Source organism: Schistocerca serialis, chromosome 3 (assembly GCF_023864345.2).
Source record: "Schistocerca serialis cubense isolate TAMUIC-IGC-003099 chromosome 3, iqSchSeri2.2, whole genome shotgun sequence".
Taxonomy (NCBI): Eukaryota; Metazoa; Arthropoda; class Insecta; order Orthoptera; family Acrididae; genus Schistocerca; species Schistocerca serialis.
The window spans coordinates 479,232,732-479,252,985 of NC_064640.1; positions in this window are offsets into that span (position 1 = coordinate 479,232,732).

Sequence of the window (20,254 nt, forward strand, 5' to 3'; positions counted from 1 at the left end):
GATGATGTCTGACAGCTGCGGCATACGCCTGGGATATCCAAATCACATTTCATCACAATTGTTATGGTGTGTCTTGAAGAGATCAGTGCCCATTTCCGACGAAAATGTTTTTGAGTTAATGATCTTCTCTCCACTTGGGTAGATTCGACAGTTAGCGCTGCTGCTTCCAGTGGCCTGTCATCGAAATTAGAAGACGTCATAAACCATAGCATCTCTTCTCTTATTATTTGCCGAATTAGTGAAGTGAGGTCGTGATAATTTTCCATTGCTGCTATCAATTAAACATTCACAAGTGTCCTGAATGTCTTTCATATTCTTTTCTGGTGCATTTCCCCAATTTGTTGACACAAACTGATGAATTTCTATGTTACGGTGACGCCGCTCAAAAGGATCGTTTGAATGACGTCCTCAGCCACAGCCTTCAGTATGTGTGAAACTTTGTCAACTTCCATCACATTCGTGTTGCCTGTGTCAAAACGGGTTGTATATGCCCTACCTGCCAAAAATGTGAAGCACCAAGAACGCATTATCGAATATCAATATAACTTCACAAATGTGCACATCATCGGTGGGTATGTAAGTCATTAGAGTTGCAGTTGTGCAACTGTGAGAAATAGAACGGCCACCAGATTGTCCCTCGTATTTAGTGATTTTACCAAGATAGGTAGTGTATGTAAGGATATTATCAGCATGAAACACTGAGCGATCACTGTGAAACAGATGGATAAGTCGCGTATCGTGCGAGACAGCGTTATCAGTACCAGGCAGAGCTATAAAAGGGCCTTATTGTGGATATCCATTTGGCCAGCTGAACGAAATTGGGCGATGTTCAGATATTTGGCGCATTCGGATGTATCAGCAGCCCCATGTTGGAATGGATGGGAATGTGAAGGGAGGCACACTTGCCGAAGTTTCGATTGACCACGTCTATCACAAGGGTGGATCACTGCATTGAGCACCAAGTACATCGTAACCCCTTCACACCTGCGCCTACCATCATAGAACAAGTAATATAAAAGTGCAACATTTTCTGTCATCCTGCACCACTCGTCGGAGACTAGTAGTAGCAAGCCTGGCGAATTGCCGTCCCAAGCGTAGGCTATCGCTAACACCACAAAATAATTGGCTGCGTTTGGAGTTGTACCGTGATTGGGAAGCGTAGCTGCTGAATATGTTAAGGGACGAATCGTGGATCTGAACTACACCGGATGACCAGCATCGGAAAGTATAGTTGGGATCTGGGCAGAGAACCAGTGCCTTCAATGTTTTGGTGAGGCACAGGGGCGTTATGTTGTGTGGAGCCATCGGGTATGACTTCACGTCACATCTAGTAGTGAGTAGGAACTCTGGTGGCATAAAGGTACGTCAAGGACAGACTTCGGTATCATGTGTTATCTCTCATGCGACAGTATTGTAGTGGCGTTTTTCAACAGTGGAATGCTCGTCCACACATGGCATATGCACCTAGCCGGCGAGATCCCCAGATCTGGCCCCGGTAGATCATGCGTGGTAGCAGCTCGGACGTCTATTCTTCCCAGTACCTGTGATATAAATGACCAGTTACAACAGTTGTGGCTCAGATTGCCTCAGGAGAGGATACAACGGCAGTATGGCAGCATCTGCAACCAAATTAGTGTATGTTTCCAACCCAGGGGTGCATCGTCCTATTGAAGCCTTTGCCAGCTTAAGGACTTCCTTCGTTCTCAAACCAAGTAAAATTAGACGTTGAAAAGAAAAATCGTATCATCCCATGTGTTGTACACTGACAGAAAAAAATCACAGCACCAAGAAGGAGTTGTGCGAGATAAACGGAAGTTCATAGATGTCTTACTGCATCTGAAGGATGATGTCTGTTCGAATATCACGCAAATCGCATAAGAGTGGTGCTAGCAGTGCTACTATGAGATGCGAATCAGGCTTGCTTTAAATACACGTGGTAACGGTTGTCAGCAGTAGTGAGCGGTAGTTACCTTTGAGATTGGACATAGTGAGTGTAAGTTAGTTAAGATTGCCTTTACAACAAGGAAGGCGCTGTTATCAGCAGCTCACTAAGTTTGACAGAGGTCGTGTAATAGGGCTACGAGAAGATAGATGTACCTTCCGCTATATTGCAGAATGACTTGGCAGGAATGTAGCCACAGTACATGATTGCTGGGCGTGGTGGTCATGGGGCTGTGCGGTCGCTAGAAGACCAGGCTCCGCGTGGCCAAGTTACACTACCGAGAGTAAAGACCGTCGTGTTAGTCGTATGTTTGTGGCGCATCGTACTCCGTCTGCAGCAGCTGTTCGAGCAGCAGTTGGTTCCACAGTGGCACAAAGAACTGTTACACATCGGTTACTTCAAGGTCAGCTCCGAGACAGACGGCCCGTAGCGTGCATATCATTTGACCTGACACTACCGCCGTTCGCGACTTCAGTGATGTCAAGTGAGAGCTCATTAGAGGGCAGAGTGGAAGTCCGTTGTGGTTTTTTTTTTATGAAAGCCGGTTACGTCTCCGTGCCAGTGGTAGCGTGTGTTGGTTAGAAGGAGGGCAGGTGAGGGCCCGCAACCAACATTTCTGTGGCCTAGACGCACTGGACTTGCTCCTGAAGATATCGTCTAGCGTGCGATTTTATATGACAGAAGGAACAATCTCGTGGTCATCCCACCCAGCCTGAATGCAAATTTTGACATCAGGTTTGTGATTCGACGTGCTGTGGCCGTTCATGAACTGCATTCCGGAGTGTGTTTTCCAATAGGATAATTCTCGCCCCCATACCGCTGTTGTAACCCAACATAATCTACACAGTGTCGACATGTTGCCTTGGCCTGCTCGATCACCAGATCTGTCTCCAATCGAACACGTATTGGACATCATTGGACGACAACTCCAGCGTCACCCACAACCATCATCAACTGTCCCTGTGTTGACTGACCAAGTGCAACAGGCGTGGAACTCCATCCCACAAGCTAACATCCAGCACTTGTACGAACAATATATGCACGATTGCATGCTTGGATTTAACGTTCTGAGGGTTACACCAGTTATTAATGCAGCAGCATTTCACATTTGCAATGGATTTTCTCGCACTTACGTTAACCTGTGAAGTTGCAACGCTAAACACCTAAATATGTTAAGTACAGAAATGTTTTTTTTTTGTGTTAGCAGAAGAGCCAACACCGTGATACGAGTGGAGGCCGAAATGCACGCGTTTTAGCTCACGCAGGCTGGCGTGAGGAGGGAAGAACTATACTGACGTGAGGTCTGGAACATGACAAGGAATGAGAATTCAGAAAGCGGAAGTAATTAGATTGATACTTAACTTTAATCCCTTAATGATGAACGTCGCTCTTGACGGTACATGATTTACAATATTATCTGTTCAGGAAACATTCTTGAAGTAATTATAGTAACTGAATATGGGGCCTTGCTAGGTCGTAGCAAATGACGTAGCTGAAGGCTATGCTAAACTGTCGTCTCTGCAAATGAGAGCGTATGTAGACAGTGAACCATCGATAGCAAAGTCGGCTGTACAACTGGGACGAGTGCTAGGGAGTCTCTCTAGACTAGACCAGCCGTATGGCGGCGCTCGGTCTGCAAACACTGATAGTGGCGACACGCGGGTCCGACGTATACTAACGGACCGATGCCGATTTAAAGGCTACCACCTAGCAAGTGTGGTGTCTGGCGGTGACACCACAGTTTTCCCAAAATATAATTACTCTATATTATTTATCTCTTGGCGCTGTGAGTTTTTTTCTGTCAGTGTGTTTAGTGTACGCTTGAATTTCCACCACAAAAACTTGTTTAAAATCCAAATTTCGGTAAAAGCCATATTGACCATCTACTACAAAAACTCAAATTTTTTCAAATAAGTTGAAGTGAAAGATTTAAAATATTCCACCCTCCTCCCTTGGTAATGCGATGGTTAAGACGTTTCCTTACATCTTGGTCACCGCCTTCGGGCAACAGATACATCTAAATCACCCATTCTTCCTTATTGATTGGCGCCTTGGCTATTCGGACAGTAGGAGGGGTGTTCAGTTTGTAGTCTTGTTCCTGCAAATGAAGGCGTAACATTATTAGAGCCACATATAAGTCGATGTCTGAGACACAGATCGTCTCCACCAAAATATGTCACTTAGAATATGGAACTAAGAACTAGTTACTATAGCAGGTTCGTCAAAAAGAACTAATTTTTCATATTGAACGCTTGAGTTTACTTGGTTGGTTGGTTGGTTGGTTGGTTTGGGGAAGGAGACCAGACAGCGTGGTCATCGGTCTCATCGGATTAGGGAAGGATGGGGAAGGAAGTCGGCCGTGCCCTTTCAGAGGAACCATCCCGAAATTTACCTGGAGTGATTTAGGGAAATCACGGAAAACCTAAATCAGGATGGCCGGACGCGGGATTGAACCGTCGTCCTCCCGAATGCGAGTCCAGTGTCGAACCACTGCGCCACCTCGCTCGGTGTGCGTTTACTAAGCGCAGTCGAAAGTACAACTGAAACTGAACTGCCTGCCTCCACACACGTTGCTGATGGAAAACTGCTGAAATGGAACAGAAATTTGTGAGCTTTATCGCAATCGCAAATTCTTCTCTAGTTAGTAGAGCAGTGAAGGTATGCATACCGGACAAAAAATTAGTCAACCCCAAGAGACATCAGGTCAATACGTGTAACACTGCATCTAGCTTTGATAATAGACTCGTTTTGGCGAGAAAGAGAGCCCACAAGATTCTTCAGGTATGCCATATCCAGTTGAAGCCGCACACTGATGATTACATCCCGCAAAGCTGCCAAACTGCATGGATGTTGATCGCTACGTTCCATCCGCTGCTCCAAATAGTCCTAGACATTTTCTGTAATATTAATGTCGGGTGACGTAGCGAGGGAGTCGAGATACGATAGGATACTTAAGCGTTAGTCAAACCACGAACGTGTGTGTACAGCACTGTGAATATGGGGTTGTCATGTTGTAAGATGCCCGTACCCACCGCATACTCATAACGAAGATGTAAAAGTAAAGCTAATGCTTGGCCGCAGGGAAAGCTGAAGTAAACATCTTGGCTCATATTTAGTGTACCCTGAATGCGGGGCCCATGTCACGGTTCTCGCACACTGTGGGGTAGGCGTCTCATTCTGCCATCAGCGCACTCCAACCCTTGCATCGCTTGATAAGAGGCGAAATCGCCATTCGTCGGACCACATTACACACCTCCAGTCAGATGCTGTCACCTTTCTGTGTTGTTTGGCGCACTGAGTACATGCAGCTTTATTTTACACTATACACAGAGGTCTTTTGTGAAGTACCCGACTCTACATCTCCCTTGTTTGCAGTTGCCTTCGCAGTGTTCAGTCGCAGCTAATTGAGAAGAACTTGGGTTCACTGATAGTGGTAATTCCTGTCTGGTTTGAAACTGATTGTCCCTGACGAAGCGCTGCCCCGTCGGCTAGACCGAGCGAAGTGGCGCAGTAATTAGCACAGTGGACTGGCAGTCGGGTGGACGACAGTTCAAACCCGCGATCGTCCATCCAGATTTGGGTTTTCTGTGATTTCCCTAAATCGCGGCGGGCAAATACAAGGGGCGTTTCTTTGAAAGGGCATGGTCGTTTTCCTTCCCGATCCTTCACACAATCCGAGCTTCTGCTCGGGCTCTAAAGACTTCGATGTCTACGGGACGTTAAACCCAATTTCCCTTCCTTCCCTTTTTCCTTCCTTCCCTTCTTCCTTCCTTCCTTCCTTCCTTCCTTCCTTCCTTCCTTCCTTTTTTTCGGCTAGGATCTTCTTACTTACGCAATGCTGCGGGTGGTATATCGTTGCTTGTAGACACGTTGGACAGTCTATGTTGATACATCAGCATATCGATCAGATTTATTCACGTTGTTGTCATGGACACATCCAAACATGATGGTCCATTTCGGGCATTCTGCCATGTCCCTACGTTGGACTATGTTACTGTGCTGATTTCATACAGCCTAGTGGCACATAGCATCACAGCACATCACCTAGTTGCCATGACATAAGTCAGCGATGGAGGGTCACATGGCCAGCTCCTACCAGTTCTACACCAGCTCCAAAGCGGCCAGTGTGCTCTTCAGTATTGCCGCCGAAACGGCAAAGAGTCAGGCTTATATGTCATCATTAACAAAACCTAGGTAGCCCATGTTAGTTAAAAACTTTTACTGCAAACTGATCGACTAATCTTTACAAAAACCGTGGGTTTCGATGGACTAGCTGTTGATGTTGACGATTCGGGGTCGTTCTTGATTGTATGGGAAGCCGAATCTAACTGTGGATTTCGTAGCTGCTGTCTGTATGTTATTGTTAGCAGTATTCACAGTCTGTATGAGAAACATGTTCGACCGGGTGCCATAATGATCAGAGACTTATCACGGCTCGAGAATGACACACGTCAGTGCTGTTATGACCTGACGAAACTACAATCGTCCGGACATAATTGTGGGTTCTTTGACTGCTCTGGGCGATGGTTGACTGGAGCCACATCATACGAAATTTTAGTTGACTTTGTTGCAAGAATGATAAAACGATTTACTTAATTTTATACAATCCTTAGCCACAGGAATGCGGGACTTGATGCACACATTCACTTAATACTTCTCTCGAAGTACATAGCTCACGAAGTTGAAAAATACAGTTCCATCTAAGAAATGAATTACACCCGTGTCGTAACTAGGCAAAGTTATCTGCTAGGTCGGAGGTCACGATCTAAGCAGAGCCTTTGTCTCCTTGGCTGCATATTGACCTCCGTTTCGTGGCTCTGTGGAGCTGGGAGCGAGTGTGTGGCTCTAGCAGCGCCTCCCATTCGTCAGTGCGTACTGCAGAGAGATATTGAGAACTTCTGCGGTATCGATGCGGGTTGCCGACTTTAGTGTGGCACCAAGGTTTTTATACGAAAGCTCATGTCTGAGCATAGCAGCTGGCCGGAGCAAATTGTTCCTTGAAAGGTTGTTTACTCCATCAGCATAGCCTTCACGAGTATGTGTTCGCTAATTTATTTACTATATCCACGAAACTAGTGTAAGGTTTAGAGCTAATAACTATTCCCACGTTTTGTAACACAACACCACTACGCTTAAAAAAACCACACAACAACCTGCAGAAAAATTATGGAAAGAATTCAGCGTTGTGACTTTGTAAATAATCCATCAGATCTTCCAGTACTTTTTTCCCATCATCACGTACTACACGAGAAGGGTCCACAATATCAACAGCCTCAAGGTCACTATGTGTTTCCGGAACGCCACGACCAAGAATCACCAACTGCACAGCAGCAGTGCGCTTAACTTCTGCTGCCAGGAAGCCAGCAACCATCGCCCACAGTAATAAATAAACTAGTTAAAAATCATCGATTAAAATTAGCACAAGTTCTTGTGCCACCAGATTTGAGCTTCTGGAAAATAGTAATCCCTCCAAAAATTTAAGAAGCCCCATATTTATGTATGAGACTTGAAACTGCAAAGACATAGTAAAAGATCTTGAGAGTATACTTGCTCTTTCGTTCTTGACCATATCACGAAGTGTTTCAATAAGCATTTCGATCCCTACCCCTAATAATGACAGATAACATGCTAGCTGACAACTAACCCACTAAAAGTAATCATTAGAGGGATACCAATCACAACATCCAAGGAGGAGATTGTATTTCAATTAACTAATTAGGATAGCTGATATGGTCTCTACTGGAAATGTACTCGCTGCACGACTCCTTCTTCCTTTTCTTTGCCTTTGTCCCGCATCGGCGCTGGGTCGACACAGTTATTAACAGATTTGGCATGGTTAACTAAAAGGGTTGCCGCATGCTCTTCGTGTTGCCCCGTTGACCCCTGGGACGGAATATATGTTCAAAAAATGGTTCAAATGGCTCTGAGCACTATGCGACTTAACGTCTGAGGTCATCAGTCGCCTAGAACTTAGAACTAATTAAACCTAACTAACCTAAGGACATCACACACATCCATGCCCGAGGCAGGATTCGAACCTGCGACCGTAGCGGTCGCTCGGCTCCAGATTGTAGCGCATAGAACCACACGGCCACTCCGGCCGGCGGAATATATGTATTCCACCTGTCTGTGTGTAGTGTGATTCATGTGAATGTGAGAGAAGTTTTTGAAAAGTTTGCGAGTCGTGCAACTGAGGCTGGACTTTGGTGCCAACCCATCATTCATCTTCTGAGATGTGTGAAACCGCCTAAAAGCCACGCGCGGGTCGGCCGGCACACAGGCACTCGTCGTTAATCCGTCAGCGTATTCGGTCAGAAACCGCCACACTTTCCCGTCTCGGAAGCGGCGCCTTAACACGCACGGCTGCGGGCGAGTGTACTCTCTATACTATACCACCAAACGACCTCATCTCTTTACTCATTAATATTAACTTGTAGTTGTAAAGCTTCAGATATATATTCGCTGCAAAAGCTATGTCGATTTCTGGTGTAGCTGTAGAGCCGTACAGATCACTTGGTCCTAACCGCAGTCGAAGATTTTATCATTCATCAGTACATTGCAAAGCAGAATCACGCTGTGTAAAGTGCTCTGAAAAGCATTTAGCTTCATACTCGAAAAAAGCAATAGGAATTCCAGTCGGATGTATTAACTGTGTTTGAAGCCATCCAGCGTCATACAAAGGCTTTGTTGTTTACGAGCAAATTTGCTCACGTCATCAGTGCCAAATGAAAACATTTGGGCAACTAGGAACTGTCAAATGGTTCAAACGGCTCTGAGCACTATAGGACTAAGGTCATCAGTACCCTAGAACTTAGAACTACTTAAACCTAACTAACCGAAGGACATCACACACATCCATGCTCGAGGCAGGATTCGAACCTGCGACCGTAGCGGTCGCGCGGTTCCAGACTGTAGCGCCTACAACCGCTCGGCCTCCCCGGCCGGCCAGGAACTGTCCCACAGACACAAAAGCCAATTAGGCCTTAGGAGATACTCTCACTTTGGCCGTCCAAACACGTTATACCTCTTTCTTTAGGAAGAGGGCAACATATGCTAACATAACATAGGTCGCTCACTAACGAAGATTAGCTAACGTCGCCGGTCGGGGTGGCCGAGCGGTTCTAGGCGCTACAGTCTGGAACCGCGCGACCGCTGCGGTCGCAGGTTCGAATCCTGTCTCGGGCATGGATGTGTGTGATGTACTTATGTTAATTAGGTTTAAGTAGTTCTAAGTTCTAGGGTACTGATGACCTTAGTCCCATAGTGCTCAGAGCCATTTAGCTAACGTCCAAATTCAACTGTCTACCTTCCTTTCTCCAGAACTGCTATAATCTCATTTAAAAGATTTTCAAGATATCATACCAAATATAATAAACATTCTACAAATGTTAGCACAACTCAAAGTAAATTGTCTGTTATATTGCCTATGTAGAAGTCTAATACCCATAATCATTTCACCACTAAATACATCACTATCAGAAATCTTATTACATCTACTGACCAATAATCCTTAAATGATGAACATGGTAACGGTAGAAAATCTTAAACTCAATTCCTAGAACGATAACAGCACAAGAAACAAAGTTTCGGAGCTAAAACTCTGAACTAGCGAAGTCTTACCTCACGTAAACTTACTCAGTGAAACTGACTTTCGACCTTTGGAAACATTCAAGACACCACGATTCAAATGCTACCGCACTGATAGACGGGTCAGACGAGACTGCGGCGCTTGGGAACTCGTCTGGCATAATCTACAGCATTGGGAACTTATTTTGGAGCAGATAGTTAACCTATAAGCAATTGCTGTGAAGGTAAGACCGTCGCAGGATAACATAACTTTATATATACACTCCTGGAAATTGAAATAAGAACACCGTGAATTCATTGTCCCAGGAAGGGGAAACTTTATTGACACATTCCTGGGGTCAGATACATCACATGATCACACTGACAGAACCACAGGCACATAGACACAGGCAACAGAGCATGCACAATGTCGGCACTAGTACAGTGTATATCCACCTTTCGCTGCAATGCAGGCTGCTATTCTCCCATGGAGACGATCGTAGAGATGCTGGTTGTAGTCCTGTGGAACGGCTTGCCATGCCATTTCCACCTGGCGCCTCAGTTGGACCAGCGTTCGTGCTGGACGTGCAGACCGCGTGAGACGACGCTTCATCCAGTCCCAAACATGCTCAATGGGGGACAGATCCGGAGATCTTGCTGGCCAGGGTAGTTGACTTACACCTTCTAGAGCACGTTGGGTGGCACGGGATACATGCGGACGTGCATTGTCCTGTTGGAACAGCAAGTTCCCTTGCCGGTCTAGGAATGGTAGAACGATGGGTCCGATGACGGTTTGGATGTACCGTGCACTGTTCAGTGTCCCCTCGACGATCACCAGTGGTGTACGGCCAGTGTAGGAGATCGCTCCCCACACCATGATGCCGGGTGTTGGCCCTGTGTGCCTCGGTCGTATGCAGTCCTGATTGTGGCGCTCACCTGCACGGCGCCAAACACGCATACGACCATCATTGGCACCAAGGCAGAAGCGACTCTCATCGCTGAAGACGACACGTCTCCATTCGTCCCTCCATTCACGCCTGTCGCGACACCACTGGAGGCGGGCTGCACGATGTTGGGGCGTGAGCGGAAGACGGCCTAACAGTGTGCGGGACCGTAGCCCAGCTTCATGGAGACGGTTGCGAATGGTCCTCGCCGATACCCCAGGAGCAACAGTGTTCCTAATTTGCTGGGAAGTGGCGGTGCGGTCCCCTACGGCACTGCGTAGGATCCTACGGTCTTGGCGTGCATCCGTGCGTCGCTGCGGTCCGGTCCCAGGTCGACGGGCACGTGCACCTTCCGCCGACCACTGGCGACAACATCGATGTACTGTGGAGACCTCACGCCCCACGTGTTGAGCAATTCGGCGGTACGTCCACCCGGCCTCCCGCATGCCCACTATACGCCCTCGCTCAAAGTCCGTCAACTGCACATACGGTTCACGTCCACGCTGTCGCTGCATGCTACCAGTGTTAAAGACTGCGATGGAGCTCCGTATGCCACGGCAAACTGGCTGACACTGACGGCGGCGGTGCACAAATGCTGCGCAGCTAGCGCCATTCGATGGCCAACACCGCGGTTCCTGGTGTGTCCGCTGTGCCGTGCGTGTGATCATTGCTTGTACAGCCCTCTCGCAGTGTCCGGAGCAAGTATGGTGGGTCTGACACACCGGTGTCAATGTGTTCTTTTTTCCATTTCCAGGAGTGTATATTAGATACGCCAAAGAAAACTTCTACAGACTGATGTCACTAATATCCTGGGTGGAACTAACGAATCAGTAACAGCAAGGGTAATTTTGAGCCTAAACATCCTACATGGAATTCAAAGATAACGAACACGAACGGGAATAAATTATTCAACTACCATAATAACTCCAATTTCACTACTCTTTCATCAAATGAACCAAATTATTATCTCACAAATACAGACTTTTTATCGGATACCGTCCTTTATTAATGCAACTCTTTGTACCATAAAATCCTATTTTAATCTTTTATTAATATCCGCATTAGACACATCACCTCTCGGAGAGAGAATTCAGACACATAAGAATATTAATTGGAAACAAATTGAAATTATGATTAATGTCCCTCGTATATCGACTGTTGAAGAGATGGAGCTGCAAGTTGCACTATTTACATATATTTCTACCACAGCAGCTAATCCCAACACTATGCCCTCCTTCCATCGCACCAACTACACCTCGAAGTTTCAACAGTTGAAGGGAACTAAGAACTATGAACGTAACTTACGGCAACGGACGCCTCATCCAGCACTAAAAGGTCGAATTACGTAGGAAAACTAGGGAACTCAACGAAAAAAAAACATGTCTAAAGGATACATGCAACTAGAGACTTAATATGATAAATCCTGGTACAGGTTGCGCGTGGAACGTTTCTTGAAAAATTCTGTATTATTCCACCGCCAAACGATGGATCAAATATCGCTACTTCACCAAGTGACCAACAAGAGAGGAAGCAAAGGCTCTGGCAAAAGAAATTCCATTATATTATACTTCAAATGCGGCACCCATCCATCGCTTCTACATCACTACTCTTAATAACGTAAAGTCGTATGGAACAAATGGCTGGGAGACCAAACGGGCAGATTAAGCCACCTAATTCGAAAAAGTTATTCCTGTCCTTTGCACGCACTTGCCGCTTTCCTTTGTGAAGTGAGAGATTTGTGTATGAAGTGTATCTGATACGTGTAGATGACTGAAATGTGTGTGTGTGTGTGTGTGTGTGTGTGTGTGTGTGTGTGTGTGTGTGTAGTTTGGTGTCATGTTTGCGTTGTATGATGATGAGAGAGGGGAGTGGGGGAAATCCAGAGCCAGCACGTTTTCTACTTCTCTCGAATAGCACCAAAGAGGCCACCGAGCACAACTTCCATATCTGATAGATAACCATCAACAGTGTCACATGCCTCACTCCATGAAACAATGCGGAGAGGTTTGGAATTTAATCCAGGATATGGGCATAAATCTGGTGACCAGGAACTTTACGTCACAAGCCCTCCTCCCTTTTACCGGGAAGGCAAAGGAAAAATTGCCAACAGAGTGTGGCAAATATGAGCTGTTACCCATCCAGGCACCACCCACAAACGGCGTTGCTTAACGTCGGTGATCTCACTAGAAGCAGAGTATTCAACGAGGCTAGGTCGTCGGCAGTACTCTCAATACAACAAGCGCATCGATATCATTAACGTGTGAATAATTAACAAGATTATGTCTCAGCTAAAATCACATAACGTGGCCGGTACTGACGGAAAGAAAATAAGATGCCAAGAAACTTGCCCTGCAAGTGCCTGAGAACTGTCGGAAACCATAGTTAATGCAGTATTGTAACTAAAGTATTCCCACAGTCAGTGGTAGTATGCCAAGGTAATTACTATGCTCGCCGGCCAGGGTGGCCGAGCGGTTCTAGGCGCCATAGTCTGGAACCGTGCGACCGCTACGGTCGCAGGTTCGAATCCTGCCTCGGGCATGGATGTGTGTGGTGTCCTTAGTTTAGTCAGGTTTAAGTAGTTCTAAGTTCTAGGGGACTGATGACCTCAGCAGTTAAGTCCCATATTGCTCAGAGCCATTTGACCCAATTACTATACTCAAACCGAACAAAGATCATAAAAATACCAAAACATGAAGACCTGTCAGCTTCTTATCATCAATTTCGGAAGTAACTGAACGGATCATACTTCTTACAAACAAAATTCACTAACCTAGCCTCATATTTTGTGGAGAAAAAGGTACACTTGCAAGACAGAATGCCCAGAAATCCACCGTGTGCGAAAACTTGGGCCATTATTGTGACAGTACGCAGTTAAGACCTTCTCAAAGTACGGCTTTCAAGCATTCCCACACACCGATTGGTCGCTCGCTCCGCCGCACTACAACCGCCTAATGTCCGAGCCCTACGTACTGTACAGTGGAGTGACAACGAGTGATCTCCTATTCGCGGGCTGTTGAAGGTAAGGAAAGAGGAGGGAGGAGCTGGGACAATCTGCCCAATGTGTTTTGAAAACTTGTTCGAGAATACGTGTTATTCTACAACGAAGATAACAAGAAAAACGTCAAAACTATGCACATATGAGTTCAATTTTATTTTATTCTAATAGTATTCTCGTACTGGTATTCTTCAGCCATACATACGTCTCAAAATCTAAATTAATAGACCTAAGTAACTGAAGAATTATTATGGAACGAGTATAAGGATTTTTGTGTTGAATTTAATCATAGCAGTTACGTTGAAGAATAGCGCACCTCCTGAAAATGTACTTCAGCTTAACAGTTCCCACCTTAGTAAATAAGAAGCCTTTACACATCCTCCATACAGTCCCGATTTCTCCCCATAAAATTTCCATATTTTAGGAGCTCTGAAAACAGACATTCGTGACGGTCGATTTGCTTCAGATGAAGAGGTGCAAGCTTTGATACAACCATGGTGCCGTAGGCAACTGCAAACTGTATTCCATGAACGCACTGACCGTCTTCTTTCACAGTGGGGTAAATGTATTAATAGTTACAGCAATTACTCTTGAAGCAATGAACCATTTACTTACTTTCTTCCAGCTGTCTCTTTTTCATTTGACTTTCCCTTATATTTATGTTGCTGATGAATCATGTGAGAACTTTAAAGAAGCGTTAATGAAACGATACACAGCTTCTGACACTGGGTAGAGGTGAACAGATTTGAAATAACACTTAGTAAGTCGGCTCTATGCATATATAAGGGGCGATGAAAAAGTTTCAGTTTGAAAGTGTTTCTGCAGTCTATATGCAACGTAGTGCGTCACCGACGAGGGTATACAAGTGCCGACATGTAGGCAAGGGCTTAGTGTGGCATTTGTGTCTTTCGGACGCTGTAAATGCGGAAATGTTAACTATGGCGTTGTTATTACCAAATGCGTCCAAATAGAACCAACATGCTGTTATTTTTTTCTTGGCTGCCGAAGGGAAAATAACTTTAGACATCCATCGCAAAGTGGAGACTGTGTTGAGCAAAGCATATTTGCCGAAAACCACCAGTATGGAAAACTGAAACAAGGGGTGCGGCGGCTTCATGACAACGCATGTCCCCATATTACAAATGTCGTAGCGCAGAAGTTAAACTAAGTCAAGACGGAGACACTCGAGCATCCGCCCTATAGTAGTGATCTCTCCCCATGCGATTATCACTTCTTCGATCCCTTACAAGAAGTCTTCATAGGTCAATGATTCCTATCGGAAGAGGATGAGCTGCAAGCAGTCAAGGACAGCAGGGCATGGTCTTTTACCAAACGAGCGTCTTCAAGCTGGTGCGTCAGTGGGATGATTGTCCCAATGCTCACAGTGATTCTACCTCATGGGCATACCGGTTCTGGACTGTACGGTCTTCAGACAAGAATTTTTTGATAGCCCGTTATACTCACGACACGGAACCGCAGCGACTGAATCTGTGCAGCTAGGTGGTTACCAAAGAGCGTAATAGTTGTCTAGAATTTTATATCGACGATAATATTAGATGGTCCACACATATAAACCGTACCAAAGAAAAGAATGAGAGTACCACAACGGGAAACACAGGAGGCAAGGAGCTCTCATAACCGGCCGATCGCCGGCCATTTCTCCTTCCGTTACAGCGCCTGCGACCAGCGAGTAGTCTGTTTGAATGCTGCAGGCGCTTCACCAGATACAGTCATTCGCCAAGCATCGAAAGTACTCCTCATGTCTTGGAAACATTGCTCCTGACGAACAGAAGCATGCCTGTTGATATGCTAATCTCTAACAGGTGCCACCACAGGCACCAATCTCGTCCACAGCTGCGCTTATCGGCGGCAGCGGTGTTCCAATCGCAGGGCGAGTGTTGCATTGGCAAGTCATGCGTTCGCCGAGTAATGTGCGCCATACTTCCACCTTCGGATTATCTGAGACACGGCTCGATCGCTAGCAAGCATTATACGTTCACGCTCGGGACTTAGTGCCTGCCGCACTCAACGGTCTATCATTCGGAGCTCCCCGGTCGAGCCCAGCCCCCTGGGCAGCGTCTACAGCGCACCGCTACGTCGCTCCAGCAACCGCGACGGATGAAATTCCACAGCAGCCACACTAAGCCGCTAATCACCTCCCATGTAGCTTTCGCCTCCTTTCACACCGGCCTGCTCAGGACTCTGTGCTACTGGACTGGCACTGCTTCAGTGGACCTTATACTGTGTATGAGACTGCGATGGAGCTCCGTAGGCCACGGCAAACTGGCTGACACTGACGGCGACGGTGCACAAATGCTGCGCAGCTAGCGCCATTCGACGGCCAACACCGCGGTTCCTGTTGTGTCCGCTGTGCCGTGCGTGTGATCATTGCTTGTACAGCCCTCTCGCAGTGTCCGGAGCAAGTATGGTGGGTCTGACACACCGCTGTCAATGTGTTCTTTTTTCCATTTCCAGGAGTGTATAAATGATCTGACGGACCAATCTGCGGCTGTCTGCTTATGATGGTGTGGTGTCGTGGAAGGTGCCGGCGTTGAGCGAGTGTACGAGGATACAAGATAACTTAGACAAGATTTTTGGTTGGTGTGATGAATTTAAGTTAATGCAGCTGAGTAGGGAAGAAATTTTAATATTTTCGAATATAGTATTAGTAGCGTGCTACTAGGTCGATTACATATACAGGCGTAACGTTGGTAAGTTGTGTGAAACGGAATGAGCGACTTAACGACGGAAGTAGGGAACGCGAATGGTCCACTTCGGTTTATTTGGAGAAATTTAGGAATGTGTGGCTCATCTATGAAGGAGACCACGGATAGAACAGTAGTGCAACCGAATCTTGGGTATTGATCGACTATTTTCAATTCCCACCAAATCGGATTAAAGGAAGACAGCAAAGCAATTCAGAGACAGGCCACAACATTTGCTAGCGTTAGGTTTTTTCAACATGTAACTATTACGGAGATGCTTCGGGAACACAAATGAGAATTCCTGAATGGAAAGTGACGTTCTTTTCGGGCAACACTATTGAGTAAATTTAGAGTGCTGGTAGTTGGGGCTCGGTGCAAAACAGTTCTACTGCCGGCTATGTACATTTCCTGTGAGGACCACGAAGATTAGATAAAAGAAGTTCGCGCTCGTACGGAGGCATTTATAGAGTCGTTTTGCCCTCGCTCTATTTGAGAGTGGAGTAGCAGAAGAAATTACTAGTAATAGTACAAGGCACTCTCCGTTAGGCACCATTCGGTGACTTATAAAGTATGTATATAGATGTTACTGTACGAGGGCGTACTGAGAAGCAATGCCTCCGACTTTTTTGTGTGAAACCTCTTCAGGATCTTTATATAAATAAACGTTATTAATATTCTACACTGAAGCACCAAAGAAACTGGTATAGGCATGCGTATTCAAATAAAGAGATATGTAAGCAGGCAGAATAGGGCGCGGCGGTCGGCAACGCCTATATGAGACAAAAAGTGTCTGACACAGTTGCTAGATCGGTTACTGCTGCTACAATGGCGTGTTGTCAAGATTTAAGTGAATTTGAATGTGGTGTTACAATCTGCACACGAGCGATGGGACACAACATCTCCGAGATTGCTATGAAGTGGGAATTTTCCCGAACGACCATTTTATGAGTGTACGTGAATATCGGAAATCCGCTAAAACATCAAATCTCCGACATCGCTGAGACCGGTAATAGATTCTGCAAGAAGGACAACGGAAGAGAATCGTTCAACGTGACAGAAGTGCAACCCTTCTGCAATTTGCTGCAGATTCTAATGATGGGCCATCAACAAGTGTCAGCGTGATAACTATTAAACTAAACATCATCGATATGGGCTTTCGGAGCCGAAGGCCCACTCGTGTAGCCTTGATGACTGCATGGCACACAGCTTTCCGCTTCGCCTGGTCCCGTCAACAACGACATTGGACTGTTTATGATTGGAAACATGTTGCCTGGTCGGACCAGTCTCATTTAAAATTGTATCGAGCGGATGGATGTGTACGGGTAAGGAGACAGACTCATGAATCCATGGACCCTGCATGTCAGCAGGAGACAGTTCGTACTGGTGGAGGCTCTGTAATAGTGTGGGGCGTGTGCAGTTTTAGTGAAATGGGAGCCCTGATACGTCTAGATACGACTCTGACAGATGACGCGTACATAAGCACCCTGTTTGAACACCTGCATCCATTCATGTCCATTGTGCATTCCGACGGACTTGGGCAATTCCAGCAGGACAACGCGACGCGTCACACGTTCAGGATTGGTACAGAGTGGCTCCAGGAACATTCTTCTGGGTTTAAACACTTCTGCTGGCCATCAGACTCCCCAGACATGAACGTTATTGAACATATCTGTGCTGTCTTGCAACGTGCTGTTCAGAAGAGATCTCCACCCTCTCAAACTTCTACAGATTTATGGACAGCCCTGCAGGATTCATGTTGTCAGTTCTCTCCAGCACTACTTCAGACATTAGCAAAGTCCATGCCACGTCGTGTTGCGCCACTTCTGCGTGCTCGCGGGGGCCCTAAACGATATTGGGCAGGTGTGCCAGTTTCTTTGGCTCCTCAGTGTTTTATCTTCATTGTCCATGTCTACGTATTTACTTCCCGGTGTTGTAATCCTGGTGCACTTTTCTCCCAGCAAGAGGTCAGTTTGTTGATACCGTCACTGTAGAAGCGTTAACGTTCTTGACAGAGCCACAACCTCACCACTGATTGCACTGCTTTATCATTATAAAAATGAAGTCTTCGATGGTGTTGTTGAAGTTGTCGAAACACATGAAAATCGAATAAGGCCAAGTCGTAACCATACGGTGGACGATCGACGACAGTGAACACAAGGCGTCGGATTGTTGCAGATGTAACAATACTCATGTGTGTTGCTGCATTGTCATTTTGAAAGGGAGAGTGCTCCATATGCGGACGAATTCTTCAAATACGAAACTGAATACAGCATGTTGGCTCTTACGCACCGTCATAAACTGTCCAGTGACATTAATATGACCACCTGTCACATGCATAAGTAACCACCTTTTGCAGTGCGGACGGTTGAGAGACGTGCAGTGAAGTTCTGGAAGGTACCGACAGGGCTGTGGAACCATACTGACTCCAGTGCCTTGACCAGTTGCTCTAGGCTTGTCGGTTGAGGATCCATGGCTCGAGCAGCCCCTTCGAGATGGTCCCACAGTTCCACGCCTGCGTTTGAATCCGGGGAGTTTGGTAGCCAAGGGAGTACGGTAAATTCATTGGTGCTCTTCGAACAAGGCACATACATTGCGAGCAGTGTGACACGTCGCATTTTCTTGATGGTATGTGCCATCGTGCTGAGGAAAAACAATCTGCATGTAAGGGTGGACATGGCGCCCAAGTATAGATGCATACTTGTGTTGACCCATTTTGCCTTAAGAAGGACGAGATCACCACGGAATGCCTCGAAAACGTTCCCCAGACCATAGCACACATTCCTAGTTGCAGAGAGTTTGCTTTCACACGTTTCATGCCGTATACGCCAACGGCCATTTGTCCAGTGGAGCATGAAACAAGGTTCTTCTGAAAAAGTAACATATCGTCACTGAGTGGACGTAACCTTGCCGTACTGGCCTGCAAGTCCCGGCCTTGGTCGCTGATGAACAGCAATCTGCACGGGGCATACACTAAACTCCTGCTATGCAGTCCCATACGAAGCAACGTTCGCTTAATCGTTGAGGGACACTGTCGGTAGCCCCTTGGTTCATTTGGGCGGTCAGTTTCTCATCACTATCACGTCTCTTTGCCCATACACGTCTCTGCAGCCGTCGTTTACCCCTGTCTTCTATGCCGCTTGGTGCACCACTGTCGACTTCGTTCCCCATCCTTCCCTAATCCGACGGGACAGATGACCTCGCTGTTTGAACCCCTCCTCAAAATCAACCAACCAGCCAACTGTTGCCTCGGCGCCTGTTTTGGAAAGCACCATTTTGACATCACGGTATACCTTAACCATGTCGGCACGCGAACAGTTTAGAAACTTAGCCGTTTTGGAAATACTTCTGCCTGATGACGAAGCAGCTTTGGACATCAGATAAATCGCTCCGTTCCCACTTTACGACACCGACTGCACCGTTTTCTGCGTCTGCCCGGCACGCTTTATACACCCTCCATTACTAGTGGTGTCACCTGCCACATGTGAGGGGTTATTGCACGCAGACTTCGAACATAGGTGTGGTCACACTAATGTGACTGAAGGATGTAACTACGCTACATACCACCATGTTATACGCTATAGTTCTGAGCCCTGTAGGAGGAGGAGGAGATTAGTGTTTAACGTCCCGTCGACAACGAGGTCATTAGAGACGGAGCGCAAGCTCGGGTGAGGGAAGGATGGGGAAGGAAATCGGCCGTGCCCTTTCAAGGGAACCATCCCGGCATTTGCCGGAAGCGATTTAGGGAAATCACGGAAAACCTAAATCAGGATGCCCGGAGACGGGATTGAACCGTAGACCTCCCGAATGCGAGTCCAGTGTGCTAACCACTGCGCCACCTCGCTCGGTTTCGGAGCCCTGTAGCGGCAGGCAGTATCAAATATGTAAACATGGAGAATAAAGATGTAGAATGCTAATAAAGCTTAATTTATGTAAAACGCCTTAATTTGAGTTCAAATGCTTCAAATGGTTCAAATGGTTCTGAGCACTATGGGACTTAACATCTGAGGTCATCAGTCCCCTAGAACTTAGAACTACTTAAACCTAACTAACCTAAGGACATCACACACATCCATGCCCGAAGCAGGATTCGAACCTGCGACCG